This window comes from Oryx dammah, unplaced genomic scaffold, assembly GCF_014754425.2.
Source record: "Oryx dammah isolate SB20612 unplaced genomic scaffold, SCBI_Odam_1.1 HiC_scaffold_4, whole genome shotgun sequence".
Classification (NCBI taxonomy): Eukaryota; Metazoa; Chordata; class Mammalia; order Artiodactyla; family Bovidae; genus Oryx; species Oryx dammah.
The window spans coordinates 5,086,316-5,101,535 of record NW_024070188.1 but is presented as its reverse complement, the minus strand read 5'-3'; positions in this window follow the sequence as shown (position 1 = coordinate 5,101,535).

Genomic DNA, 15,220 nt, shown 5'->3' with positions numbered 1-15,220 from the left:
CTAAACTCAATTTGTACAAATGTGACTAGGCAGAAGAGCAGAATGCGGAGTGCAGTGGGGGCCTGGAGAAGGCTTGAGCAAAGCAGGGAAGTGAAAAAATTACAAAGATCTGGGCATATACATGCACTTAGGCCAGCTGTGTGTGTTAGCTGGCAACTATTAAAGTCAGGATTCTTTTCTCCCGCAGAGATTGGCTGACAGTGGTACCATCGTTCCTAATGATGATTAGACTTCAAAGGAATGAACTTTTAGGACCTTGAGGAGACATTCCTGAGTTGTAGGAGATACTGGTCTATCTCAAAGGAATAAGGGAAGGATTCACCATTGTATACACATTTTTTAGTAAATACTCTAAGAAAGGCATCTACTCAGTGGCTCAGGGGGTAAGGAACTTGCCTACCAATGCAGAAGCCATAAGAGATGCTGGTTTGATCCCCAGGTTGAGAAGATGTTCTGGAAAAGGAAATGGCAACCCACTCCAGTATTCTTGCTTGGAGAATCCCATGGACAGAGGAGCCTGGCGGGTCCATAGAGTTGTAAAGAGTTGGACACGACTGAGCAGGAATGCGTGCTAAGAAAGAAAGGTCAAAGGCCAACCTGATGTGGTTTTGGCTAGAACAAACAGTATATTCTTTGGGCAGCCTGGAATTGTCTTTCATCCTAGGGGTTAGGGTCATCTTTGGGATGCATTGCTGAGCTGTTAGAAATTAAGCTAGTGCTGCTCAGGTCTTTTACTGTGTGTGTGTGTGTGTGTGTGTGTGTGTGTGTAGGAGACAAATAAATAATTAGTGCTTGGCGTCTTCAGTCCTTCTGGCTAAAGTTGAGGCTTTGTCAAGGAGAGGTATCATAGGAGACTGATTAGATTTTGGTCGAGGAAAGAATATTTTTAACTTCATAATTCCTGTGCCCGACTGATTTTCTCTGATCATTCCCCCATAAATGTACTTTCATAACTTATGAGGAGGTCCTATACTACATAGGTCCCCCACCCCCTTGGGCCACAGGCTGGTACCAGTTCATGGCCTGTTAGGAACTGGGCCACACAGCTGGAGGCGGGCAGTGGGCATGTGAGTGAAACTTCAGCTGCATTTACAGCCCCTCCCTGTCACTCACACTAATGCCTGAGCTCTGCTTCCTGGCAGATCAGCAGCGGTGTTAGATTCTCCTAGGCTGCTGAGCCCTACTGTGAACTGTGCATGAGAGGGATCTCGTTGCACACTCCTGATGAGGATCTCCCTGAAATCACACCCCCACCCCAAACCATGGAAATATTGTCTTCCACGAAACCAGTCCCTGCTACCAAATGACTTGAGCCTCGTTCACGTGGCGTGGCCTTGCTGGTACTAATCAGAATGGGACTGCTGTCACATTAAACCCATTCAGAGGTGGCCATGATGAAAAGGACAGTGCCTTTCAATGTATTTCCACACGACAAGGCTGATCCAGACACCACAGCTCTGATTACCTGATTTATCTGCAGCAGGAAACAATCTTAAGCCCCACTAGGGTTCTATACCCCAAAGAAACTTATCCAGTTTTTTGTGGTAACAATTACACAGGGCTGCTCCCACTATGGCATAGGAATTTGTCTTTAGTAGGATAAATGCTGAATTTGGATTTATTTTTGCCTCCCTGCTCATTCTCCTTCCTCCAGCACCACCATCCACAGAGTTTATGGAATGTCATGCTTACAGTTCAGATTTCTCACACAGCAGTTCTTTTTTTGCAAACTCATTTTTCAGTAAAAGTAATAAATCAGTGGGCCAACTGTCATGAAACTCACTGGTCCTATGGATACTATGATGGATGAAATGTTTTCTTCCTTCTGAAGAAGGTGACAATATATTTGTTTATGGGTAGTTGCAATGGGACAAGTGGTGGCATGTTGCATTTGGAAGATTAATTTTGAAAGAAGGATATTAATGTCAGGTCAGTAAGTGTGGGCTGCCTTTGCCATTTCTGGTCACCTAATGGCTTAGAACACTCTCCTTATTTTCTATAATCTCCATACTCTGAATCCTATCCTGCTAAAAGAATAAAACAAAGCAAAACCCTCAAATGTGTTGACTCTTTGCAGTCTGAGTGGGGACAGCCACAGACGTGTGATCTGTTTCCCCAATCAGACACAATTTGAGAGACTTGGATACATACGTGAGAAATGTGAGGAGCTTGCTCTGTAGGGGGAAGCTTAGAGACAGAGCTGTCCTATTCTTCAGAGGTGGCAGTAGCGTTTTCACTAACACATCTTTCTAGTGGGGGTACTCTTTCTGGGACTAGCTTTACAGCCTGTCTCTGATTTTGTGAGCATTCTAACGTGAATAAATTCCTTTACTGCTGAAGATATTTGAGGTGCAGCTGTTTTCAATTAGGTCCTCTGACTCATATAGCAAAATTACAGTCACTGAAACAATGGTGACAAATGTTTCTCCTAGAAAGAGAGAGACTATATGAAGCAAAAAGAAATCCTGAGAGTAGACCCCTGAGGATCTTCACATGAACTCATCATGTGGAGGAATCAAAGCCAATGAAAGAGAAGGATATGGAAGTGTCAGGGAGTTGGGGACACCATACAAAGAGCACGGGTCTGAGCACCTTGCCCCCAGCCTTGTGCTAACTTGGAGTTAGCATCATTCTAAATCCTTTTAAAATATTCACTAAATTTCCTTTTATATAGTTTGTTATATCTATATGCATTCATAAAAATATATTTTTAAAAAACCATTTTTGATTCTGTAGAAAAGTTTTCATGTTGCCTGTAGTCTTTGGGACTGATTAATTTTTACTTTCATTCATACTGCTAAATATCATTATAGTTCCTTTCTTCTAATTGATGGACAATGTTCTATTGAGTGAAGATATAATTTATTCACCCGCTTTCTAATTATGAGAATTTGGGATTTGACATTACAAGCAATGACACTATGAACACTCTTGAATCAAGAAATGTTCCCTTTTGCACATGTGGAGAGGTCTCTTCTGTATATGGACTTAGAAGTGCAACTGCTTTATCAGAGGATATTTGTTTATAATTTCTCTGAGTATTTGTCAGGCTTTAGTTTTTAGGATTTAAAACTAAACTGAGCTAAAATAAGACACTGAAGAAATAGGAAGACCATTTCTTCTTCAACGGTGCTTTGAAAATATATGATCTTTATGTGACTTGAAAGATTTCAATAGTAAGTGAACATAGAAAAAATTACGGATGGGCTTGCTTGCACTTTGAGAAGCTCATGTGGTCATGGTGCTCTTTGTTTCTTTGTAGTCACTCAGAAGAAATTCACCTTAATTATAAATCAAGTATCATGTTATAACCCAACATTCTGCAGGTATATGATGCTGTAAGAAGACAGGCAAGGAGCAATTATATCTGGAAATATTTAAAATATTTACTCCATTATAAAGACAATTTTCAGGAAAGAAAATTGTAATCTTCTGTAATCATTACTGTATCACTTCTTGCCTCAGTTATTTTAGCATTTTATATTTTCAATATTTTTCTAAAATGTGATCTACTAAATGCTTCTGCTTTATCTCTACCTGATTAATCATTGCCACAATAGCTAGGATCTTCTTGCAGTGGGGATCCAAGCTAGTACTTGTTATGTAATTGCCTGTTCAGACGTGGACTTTACTTGTAAACACTGCCTTTACAGTAGATACTTTTTGACATTCTAATGGATTTTCCATATTCCCTCTGAGCAGCAGCTTGACTTGATGAGTGTCCTTCAGACTATTAATAAATCCTGCCATTATTCTGCCATAATTGATCACATTTACAACTATGCTTCCCTTTCCCCATTTTGAGAAGAAAATAGAGATAAAATATTTTCCCATATAATCCCTTCGAATGCACATTAACATTTGCTATGAATTACCCTTTGTACTGTCAGCAGAAGTATCCAGGAGCAAGAAAGGAATTATCTGTTCTTTGAATGATTAAAGGTTTAAAGCAGCCACAGTAAACAGCAATTATAAGTGAAGCAAAAGTTAACTAAGCCCTTCTTTCAAACTTCTGATTTTCGTCCCCATTTTGGTATCCCCTTCTTTCTCTTGAGCTGGCAAGAGAGGGCCCTCATGTAGTTTCCAAAGTGTAGAATAATGTAGCAACCCATGCTGGAGTGCACCGGCCATCTGTCCTTCTCTCCTACAACCAAATCAATAAGAACTAAAATGTTATAAAAATATTATAAAAGCAATAGAAAAAGCCCATCATATTTATTCATTCATTTATTCAAGTCAATCACAATATTATGAACCCCATATGAAAATCCTAGGTCCTTCTTTCCACTATGTTTGAGCAATACACATAAATTCCTTTAAGATAAGATATTCTTTAGATGGTATTTTCTTTTAGGCATAAAGGTAAATAAATATGACACTTTGGTCACTGATGGTTGTATAACTCTTGATGCACAGCTGTTCTTTTTTATTAACTTTTATTGGAATATAGTTGATTTATAATGTTGTATTAGCTTCTGCTGTACAGCAGAATGAATCAGTTATACATGTTAACTGATACATATATAATAACTTTTTAGATTCTATTCCCATATAGGTCATTATGGAGCACTGAGTTGAGCTCCCTGAGCTCTCTTATTAATTATCTAATATATATTACTGTATATATGGGGCTTCCCTGGTAGCTCAGCTGGTAAAGAATCTGCCTGTAATGCAGGAGACCCTGATTCAATTCCTGGGTTGCGAAGATCCCCTGGGGAAGGTATAGGCTACCCACTCCAATATTCTTGGGCCTCCATGGTAGCTCAGAGGGTAAAGAATCTGCCTGAAATGTGGGAGACCTGGTTCAATCCCTGGGCTGGGAAGATCCCCTGGAGAAGGGAACAGCTACCCACTCCAGTATTCTTGCCTGGAGAGTTCATGGACAGAGGAGCCTGGCAGGCTATAGGCCATGGGGTTTCAAAGAGTCAGACATGAGTGAGCGATTTTCACTCACTTACTGTGTATATGCCAATTCCAACTTCCCAATTTATTTTTCCCCCACCCTTTCCCCCTTGGTAACCTTAAATTTGTTTTCTACACCTGTGACTTTATTTCTGCTTTGTAAATAAGTTCATTGTACCGGTTTTTAGATTCCACATATAAGCAATATCATATGATATCTCTTTTTATGACATTTCACTCAGTATGACAATCTCTAAGTCATTCTTGTTGCTGCAAATGGCATTATTTTGTTCTTTTTCAAGGCTGAGTAATATTCCATTGCATATATGTACTACATCTTCTTTATCCATTCCTCCATTGATGGACACTTAGGTTGCTTCCATGTTCAATGCAAACCTGTTGTTTAGTAATCTACTTAAAAACAATAAAAACTCATGGTTGTCAGGAGAGGAAAAGCTTTGAAGTTTCTATTGACAGTCTATACATAACATCCTGGCAGTCTGTACCTTAAGTGAGTTGGGACACAAGAATTCATTTATAAAGAGGCTAACTGGAAAGTGGAATATATTTTACATAAAAATTCTATTACATATTGAGACAAGATTTTTCACCAGGACCCGAAGTCAACTTACTCTAAGATTCACCTAGTGTACTTTGTACTGTGAGTTGACCTGTAATTATTCACAATTGGTAATATTACTTTTTTCCCTGAGGAACTCACTTTATGATTTTCAGCTCATTCTCTACCTAGCAAGTAGCATTTAGAAATAAGATTTCTACATAATAGAATATATCTGCTCCATTTCTAAATTTGCAGGCCTGTATTAGGTTACTCTCTCTGAAAGTGAAGGAAAGAACAGCTGTTTAGGCTGTGGGTGCCTTGGTTATATAGTCACCCACCTACTTGTGTGTAGATCCTTCATAATTTGAGAAACAGATTGCCATTGCAGAATATGCTGCAAAGCTTCTAACTCTAATGTATGGAAATGAGGAAATGATTGTTCATTTATAAATTAATAAAATAATGTAGTCACTAATTATTGATAAATTACCATGTATAGTACATACTTGTACTAAACATCAGGATCTAAGTTTAGAAAGACTCTTTCTAAAGTGTTCAAAGTATAGAAGACAATACCAAGCCTACCTATGTTAATTAAAAAAAAAAATCAGTGGTTTTAGCTCAGCCAGTCAACTAATTGTGTGACTTGGGCTTGCTGCTTAGTTTTTTGGCATATATTTTGTCATATATAAAATGAAGGCAATGAACTAAATGATACTGAAGTCCTTTTAAAGTTAAAAATATTTGGCATTTAAAAATATTCACAAAAGTATGAATGGTGGCTCCTTGAAGTGAATGGTGCATTTCTGTCATAAGCTCTTACATGTTATTAGATTGTAAGATTCCTGGGTGTGAGGCAGTGCACCTGATACCTATTCACAGCAGAGGAGTGGACCTGCAGTTAAGCTGTCAGCATCTGGAATCACAAGGTCCCAGGGGCACAGAGAATTTAAGCTCCATCCAGACAGAGCAGACTGGGAGATGGTGGATCATGGTAGCTTATGCAAATTGGAGTCCTGGTCTTTAGCGTAAGATCACTGGTCAAGTTACAGGGCACACAGATTCTGGTGTGGTTGGCAAGTCTGGCAAGTCTTAGCTCCAAGTGCTGATGGATGCTGCCAGAACCGGAGGAGGAAACACTGAAAGTGTGATCCTGCCACGTTCTAGAGGGCACTCATAGGAACAAACAAGCAATAGGACTGCAACCTGTGGGCTTATTAGTAAGGGATCAGCAGTTCTAAGCTACCAACATTGTCTCTGGGTAACGTAAACAGAAAATTAATGCCATTGAAGCACATCTGGTAGGTAATCAGTTTTAGAAAAAGCAGAGAGCAGGCAGCCGTGGGAATCTAGTAAGGAGAACCATTCCACCACCTCATCACTGCACTGCAGCTGTTGGTAAGTGAGCTACAGCTGGTTTCAGTGAGTCTGCACGGGATTCAGGTTTAGAGAGGGGTTTTCCACATGGCTCGGCTTGTGTCATGCAAACTCCTTTCAGCTAGGAAAAAAGGTTTTTTGGTTTTCCAGTATTCAATAAAGACTGTACACAATGGAACAAAGAAATTCACAAGAGGAAATGAAGACGTTCTTTCCAAAAGCAGGGGAACTAATGTCCACTTTCTTGATAGTATTTAGGACCAGGATTCAGATTCAATAGAAAACCAGAATGACAATCAGAAATCAGTGCAGGAAGCCTGGTGTGTGAACCACACATGAAGAATTGTCTGTCCAGGTTGCAGGCATGTGAAACCCAGAGTCCCTGGTTGATGGGAAAGCAAACTCCTAAATAATCCACTATTTTGGAATTTCACTGACTGCAGACTCCTGAAGGACTGATTTATTTATGGCAGGTCAGCAAATTAGATTAGAGAATATAATAAAGCATGATGCAGTTTCCAGCATGCATAAATTATGGTTAACATTTATTAATTGTCATTAATATAACTGGAAGAGATTCAGGCAGAGAGTTTCATGACAGCTCAGCTATGAGTCCACTTAGAATTTATGTGGAACATAGGGAATAAAAAGAGATAGGAATATAAATAAAGTTTGTTTAATACTGTCACATTCTGTGTGACTCTGGAAAGTTCTTAAACTCTGTGTGTCTGTTTCTTCATTTGTAAAATGGGGCTAATAGAAGTAGTAGTATTGACCTGTTTTAGATGGTTGCTATGAGGGTTAAATGAGCAAATATATATAAAGTGCCTGGTGCATAATAAACACTATACATTTCTTAGCTCATCTGCTTCTCAGGGTTATGATTTTAACTTTACTGTTCACAAAGTATTTTTCACGTTATTTCATTTCATTCACACAAACAATCCTATGGTGAGACTGTCCTTTAAAAAAAAAAGTTGACAATGAAGAAATGGCGTTTTCATTTATATGAAAGGATAGAGCCAGGCCTTATCTTTTAACTCCATGTACTAGACTTCGTTACTGGTGTAAAAGTACGTATCACAGGAAGACCTCCATGAAGACAGGAAAGAGACAAAACTGCTGCTGCTGGGCAGCCACATTTATTAATAAGGAGTAGTTACACAGAACAATTTTAGTCTAATCATTTATGCAAACATTCAGAAGAAACAGGTTTCCTGAGCAGAAATAGATACTCTTCATTCTTTCCCTTGTAAAACTGAAACACAGATACTCTGTGTTACAGAGAGAAATTCAGAGTGTTAAATAACTTGTCCCGAGTCATTAGATGGCTGGGCCATCGATGGCCCCTCTGTTCTCTGTCCTTCCACCTCCCCTCTCATCTGTCCCCTCTGTTCTCTGTCCTTCCACCTCCCCTCTCATCTGTGAATCTGCGGTGTCTTCATTCTGCGTTTCATTGCTGTCTTATGTGAGAAAGACAGAAAATCTCTCAGATGAAACCTGATGCTGTGTGAGCTGATTGACAGGACCGAGTGCCAGTCAAGGTCCTTACGTCTCTTTTCCCAGATCAAAGAAAAATGAGTCAACAAGCGCTGCCTAAACTTTTGGGGGGAACATGCCACTGAGGTGCTTTAAATTATTTTCTATGTCTTTTTCCCGAGATGTAACGAGGTATAAAGACATTTTCTTTCTACCTCATAAGATAGTTTAGAAATGTCAATTGGATCATATCCACAAACTGCAAACATGAAATAGAGACATTTTTCTATACTTACAACAGAAAAACATGATTGTAGAGCCAATACAGAGAAACTGTGCTTCACATGTATTATGCCTTTCCTGTCTAAGACTTAGGAATTAACTGTAATCCACACATGGTTGTCTGACCTTGATCCTCACATTTTGAAAGATTTAACTTCCTTTATCCTCTGAAAGTGTTATTCACACTGGCTTACAAAACATCAGATACAGAAAAGAACTTTTATCTATTTCATTTAAATATACTGTGTGCTCAGTTGTGTCCGACTCTTTGCGACCCTGTGGACTGAAGCCCACCAGGCTCCGTCCATGGAATTTTCTAGGCAAGAATAGTGGAGTGGATTGCCATTCCCATCTCCAACTTCATTTACATAAATGTCACAAATTGGATATCTCTGGGTCTTACTGAAGTTCTTTTATTCTTCCAAATACAAAGGGCTATTTTGATTATGCCCATCTTTCTTCAGTTCGGTTCAGTTCAGTCGCTCAGTTGTGTCCGACTCTTTGTGACCCCATGAATCGCAGCACGCCAGGCCTCTCTGTCCATCACCAACTCCCGGAGTTCACTCAGACTCACGTCCATCAAGTCAGTGATGCCATCCAGCCAACCCATCCTCGGTCGTCCCCTTCTCCTCCTGCCCCCAATCCCTCCCAGCATCAGAGTCTTTTCCAATGAGTCAACTCTTCGCATGAGGTGGCCAAAGTACTGGAGTTTCAGCTTTAGCATCATTCCTTCCAAAGAAATCCCAGGGCTGATCTCCTTCAGAATGGACTGGTTGGATCTCCTTGCAGTCCAAAGGACTCTCAAGAGTCTTCTCCAACACCACAGTTCAAAACCATCAATTCTTTGGCACTCAGCCTTCTTCACAGTCCAACTCTCACATCCATACATGACTACTGGAAAAAGCATAGCCTTGACTAGATGGACCTTTGTTGGCAAAGTAATGTCTCTGCTTTTGAATATGCTATCTAGGTTGGTCATAACTTTCCTTCGAAGGAGTAGGCGTCTTTTAATTTCATGGCTGCAGTCACCATCTGCAGTGATTTTGGAGCCCAGAAAAAAAAAAAGTCTGACACTGTTTTCCCATCTATTTGCCATGAAGTGATGGGACTGGATGCCATGATCTTAGTTTTCTGAATGTTGCGCTTTAAGCCAACTTTTTCACTCTCCTCTTTTACTTTCTGCCATAACGGTGGTGTCATCTGCATATCTGAGGTTATTGATACTTAATGGAGTGTAAATTTCCCACCACTGTAATTGTCACAAACATGTGCTGGGTGTGTCTAAAATGAATTCCTAAAAAAAAGTATACGCTGGAGTTTTACTGTCAGGGTAACTTTATTCTGTACACTTAAGTTTCCACTTTTGCAGAGTTAGGACATGGCAGCTACAAGTAGCTAAGTGCTCAAGAGTGCAGTCTTTGTTTTGTGTTAAACTCCAAGTTTAGTTGCTTTACAATGTTGTGTTAGTTTCTGCTGCATAGCAAAGCGAATCAGTTATACATGCACATATATTCCCCATTTTTTGGGATTTCCTTCTGATTTATGTCACCACAGAACACTGACTAGAGTTCCCAGTAGGTTCTCATTAGTTATCTATTTTATACATTGTAGTGTATATGTCAGAGAAGGCAATGGTAACCCACTCCAGTACTCTTGACTGGAAAATCCCATGGGTGGAGGAACCTGGTAGGCTGCAGTCCAGGGGGTCGCTAAGAGTCAGACAGGACTGAGCGTCTTCACTTTCACTTTTCACTTCCATGCATTGGAAAAGGAAATGGCAACCCACTGCAGTGTTCTTGACTGGAGAATCCCAGGGACGGGGGAGCCTGGTGAGCTGTCTGTGGGGTCGCATGGAGTCGGACACAACTGAAGTGACTTAGCAGCAGCAGCAGTGTAGATGTCAATTTCCACCTCCCAATTCACTTCAATCCCTTTCTCCTCCTTGATGTCCATGTTTGTTCTCCACGTCTGTCTCTATTTTGAGTGCATACTCTTGACTCAGTTGTTCATTGCCTCTTTGGATCTTGGCTCTGATTTTTGTTTCAAGCCTTGTGACCATGAGCTAATTACTTACATGCTCTGTGCTTGCTTCCTCATCCAACTGGGCTAATGTTACTTATCTCATAAGGTTGTTAGAAGGATTAAGCAAAATAATAAAGGTCAAGAGCTGAGTAAAGTGTTTAGCACATACCAAACTAAATGCTGAGCATTATGACTAGACTTAATAAATGATGGTGCAAAGGCACATGGGTTAGATATTACATGTGGAAGAGACTCTATTTAAAAGGAAAGTAGGTCATAAGCCAAGCTCATACTAGCCTCAGAAATTATTTTTAACTTTTCACATGGGAATAATATCAATCCATCCATTTGGAGCTGGAGACATTCTCACATTTCTATAATTACTTTAGCTTTTTTCTTTTTGGTATAATCAGAATTCCTGTATTTTCTCTGTCTAGTCTCTGTAACTCGTAGACTTTGTCAAGTTGCTTGATGAGATGCCTAGTCAGCTATGGCAAGCTAACTTCTTGGTCACGTGCCACTGTGGAAAGGGACAAACCACATGTGTTAATGGGCTGTGGTTACTCCTTCCAGGAGAGTGACTTGGCTGTGGAGTCCTCTAGAAACTGCACTCTGTCCTCAATACAAGCTAGCTTTCAACGCTTAAGGATGACGAGGTATGTTTTATCAAATGAGAGACAGTTTTGAGAGGTTTGGATCTCTTTTTATGGAAGGAATGTTGAAGTCGAGTGTGAGTTTGAAAGAGAAAGAAGAACAAATACATCCTCTTCCATGCTGGTGGAGTGTCTGGCGTTTTGAGTGTTCCTGAAACGATTAGTCATTCATGAAAATGTCTTAGCAAGTTGTTAAAGCTAAAAGCAGTGAAGGTTCTGTTCCCTCATCGCATCAGGGGTGCTGTCCTTGGGTCACTCTGGAGATCATGGTAACTTGGGAAAGACTCAAAAAGTGGTGAAAACAAGCACAACCGTTGAGAACAGGCCATTGTTTACCAATTATTCATTTATAACTCACCATATTCCAGAAGGAGTGAAAGAAGATAGAATTTCAACTCCAGGGTTGAGAAACAGAATCATGTAACTAAGCTATGCTTATTGTATGTATAAAAACAGATCTCCTGGAATAAAAGAAATATTCTGATACCATTTGGGATGCTTAATATCTCACCTTACAAGTAACATCCTGTCTGCATCTCTGCCTGCTTCTTACTCCATACTAATACAGAAAGCTATAATTAGTTTATATCTCTTAAACTCAAGATTATAATAATTTTTTAAAATACCACCAACAGAAAGTAATTATTTTAGTAAAGGAACTAAAAGCTAAGTGTAAAGATGTTCATTTTTAAAGTGCTATTCAGGTTGATGTTTACAAAACTGCTACTCATTTTGGGTAAATCATGAACAATTTAGTTTTCCCAAATCCTCCTTTGGAATTTTAAGGTACTCAACTAGGGAAGTTTAAAAATTCAGTAATTTGGGATGACTGAATTTCTACTTTCTGAATGATTTTGTATGTAACTAGCCCTCCTGTTTTTACAAATTTGGGGCTCCACCCTAGCCTTTCTGTTCCTAAAGCAAGTCTCGTGTGGGGCCCTAGAACTTGTATTCCTAATAGGTTCTCAAGTGTTGCTGATGCTGCTGGCCTAGGGCCCACATTTGAGAACCACTGCTTTATGCCGGAGATAACTCAGGTTAGTGTTATCTCTGTAAATCTTGATGCTAAAATGGATTCGCTATGAGAGGGGATTTGCTATGAGAGGGAAATGGTAACCCAGTCCAGTAGTAGAAAATTCCATGGACAAGAGGAGCCTGGCAGAGTGTAGTCATGGGGTCCTAAAGAATAGGATATGACCGAACATGTGTGTGTGTGACACACACACGGAATACAACTATGGACTAAAATACATCAGAAGTTCACCAATGGTTAAATAGCTACAACATAAATTAGATTAAAATATCAAAACAAAGCATTACAAATTCAGAACATGTATCATTATAAAATCAATTTTTATGTCTTTAATGTTAGACTAATTTTTTTTCCCAAGTCTTGCTTCCTATTAGTAGTTGACTCTTAAAACAATGTAGGGTATATTTATATTAAATTGAAAGACAAGAGACCAATGTTATTTCCTATGTATCAATCATATTCTATAGTATTTAGACAATTTTTCAAAGAGTAGTCCATTTATTGGCCAAAGTTAGCATTGTCCAATACTATAAATAATTTTAAAATAATGAATTTACTTTTAAAAATAATAAAAATCCTATCTATTTAGCAGTATTAGGTAAATATCATCATCCTAATAATCTCCTTCACCAAAGACAAACTATTGATGTTGTTGGGTTATTATACTGTTAAAAGAAATTTGTTTTATAAATATGATAAAAGATACAATTTAGTATGCTTATTTTTCATACATACAAGTAATTCATTTTCACAAAGTTGGTGGTTAATAGTTGTTGAGTAAATGAAACCACATTTTGACAAATCACAGCTGTCAATATTTTTAAAAAGTCTACAAATATACACAAAAACCTGGAAATGTGAAAGGCTTTTTTGTTTGCCTCTTTTGGAATATACTGCCCTTATTTATAGGATGGCAACAAACATGATTAAAAAGTACAGCAACTTGTGAAAGAACTGCATCTCTTTATAGGTCCAAGAACAAAACAATCAGATGTGTTTTCTCTCCTCACTGAGCTGAGCACAGCATGCTGATGGTCCACTTACTCTGTCTTTAGAGAGAGATTTGCAGTTTTAGAACATTATTCTTGAAAGATGCTCTATAACACATCTAAGGAGTCTTGACTATAGTAAAATGTTACAATCCAGAGAATGACAGCTGCTCAGCACAGGTTTAAGAACCCAAAATAAGCTAACAATGAACCACCATCCTAGAAGAAGGCTTATCAAGCTTCAACGACAATTACAAAGGTATTTGTGAGTTTCATGAATTGCCAGGACAGCTGTTAAGGAGAGTGGACTGCAAAGACAAAATTCCTGGGGGCAAAACCCAAGTGGTTCCTTCCTGGTTTGCCTGAGTTCCTGATCTCTAAAATGGAGAGAATAACATGACCTCTCACATAGGGTTGTTGGGAGAATCAAATGAGTAAATATATGTAAAATGCTTAGATCAGTGCATCTGTTTATTACAAATATATGTATTTTGTATATAATAAATACTATATGAGTGTAACACTTAACCCTTTTATGATTTCCTCCATTTTTAGTAGTCTTCTCTGTCCTCTTTATTTCCCATCCTATCCTACATCCAGTTTCATTGCTGCCCAAAGTTGACTGCCAAGTCTTCATTGCTACGACATTCCTAAATACTGTTAATTCTAGCTTACATCGGTCTTTCATCATTTTATTTAAACAGATATGTTTCTCATTTGATCATCTTTTCACTGGCAAGAGACTTAGACCTCAATACTAGATATACTGCACAATTAACAGTGTTATAGACAGAAACACAGGATAATGAAGGATTAAGTATTATAGAAATGACTGAAGTTGTGTTTACATAAAAGTGAAAAGTGTTAGTCACTCAGTCATGTCCAATTCTTTTTGATCCCATGGAGTGTAACCCACCAGGCTCCTCTGTGCATGGAATTCTCCAGGCAAGAATACTGGAGTGGGTCACCATTCCCTTCTCCAGGGCTCTTTCCAACCCAGTGACTGAACACAGGTCTCCCACATTGCAGGCAGACTCTTTACCAACTGAGCCACCAGGGAAGCCCAATACCAAATGGAAATCAAATGTATCTCCACATTGTACATTGATGATGACTCCAAAATCTTATCTTTTCTTTTGTAACAAATATACTTCCTTAGGCTAATTTTCAGACCATGAAGCTGTGAAGACTACTGGAATTATTCTCAGGGTCATTATGTTACTGAGTTTAAGCTCACTCTGCTTGCCACAAAACAGGCCAATAAGTTGGAGATGAAGTGTTGAGGAAAGGAATAATGACTATTTGGAAAGCTGGCAGATCGAGAAGATGGAAGATTAATGTCTCAGCATAACCATCTTATTGGGGTCTGGATGTCAGGTTCTTTTTATAGAGTCAGAGAGAGAGCAGGGTGAGGAAGTAAAGTAAAAAGGTCACAAGTCTTGGAAATATCTCCTGGAATGGCCAGACTCAGAGAGGGAATGGATGTGTTAACTTCTCCCCTCCTGTAGCCATCCATAAGTGGACAGTATCAGGATGTTTCCCAGAATGGCCAGCCTCAGAGAGGGACTGGATGTGTTAATTTCTTCCCTCCTGTAGCCATTCACAAGTGGGCACGGTCAGGATGTTTCCTGAAACAAAGGTACTTTGGTTTAATATTCAGACAGAAGGGCAGGGTTCATTGAGGCAGGCCATTATGTACACACAGTATCCTTTTACTGAACAAAAGCAGAAGGAAGCAAAGGTTAAAGTAAGAGAAACATCCCAACAGGGAGTCAGATTTTTGCTTTTGCCTGTAACAATCATGTTGGCTGACTGCAGTGGGAAAAGGGCCACTGCTGCTGCTTGTGTATTTACCAACCTCTTCTAATTATTAGAGAAGAAAGAGGATGCAGTGATGTCATGGGATTTATACAGATCTTCA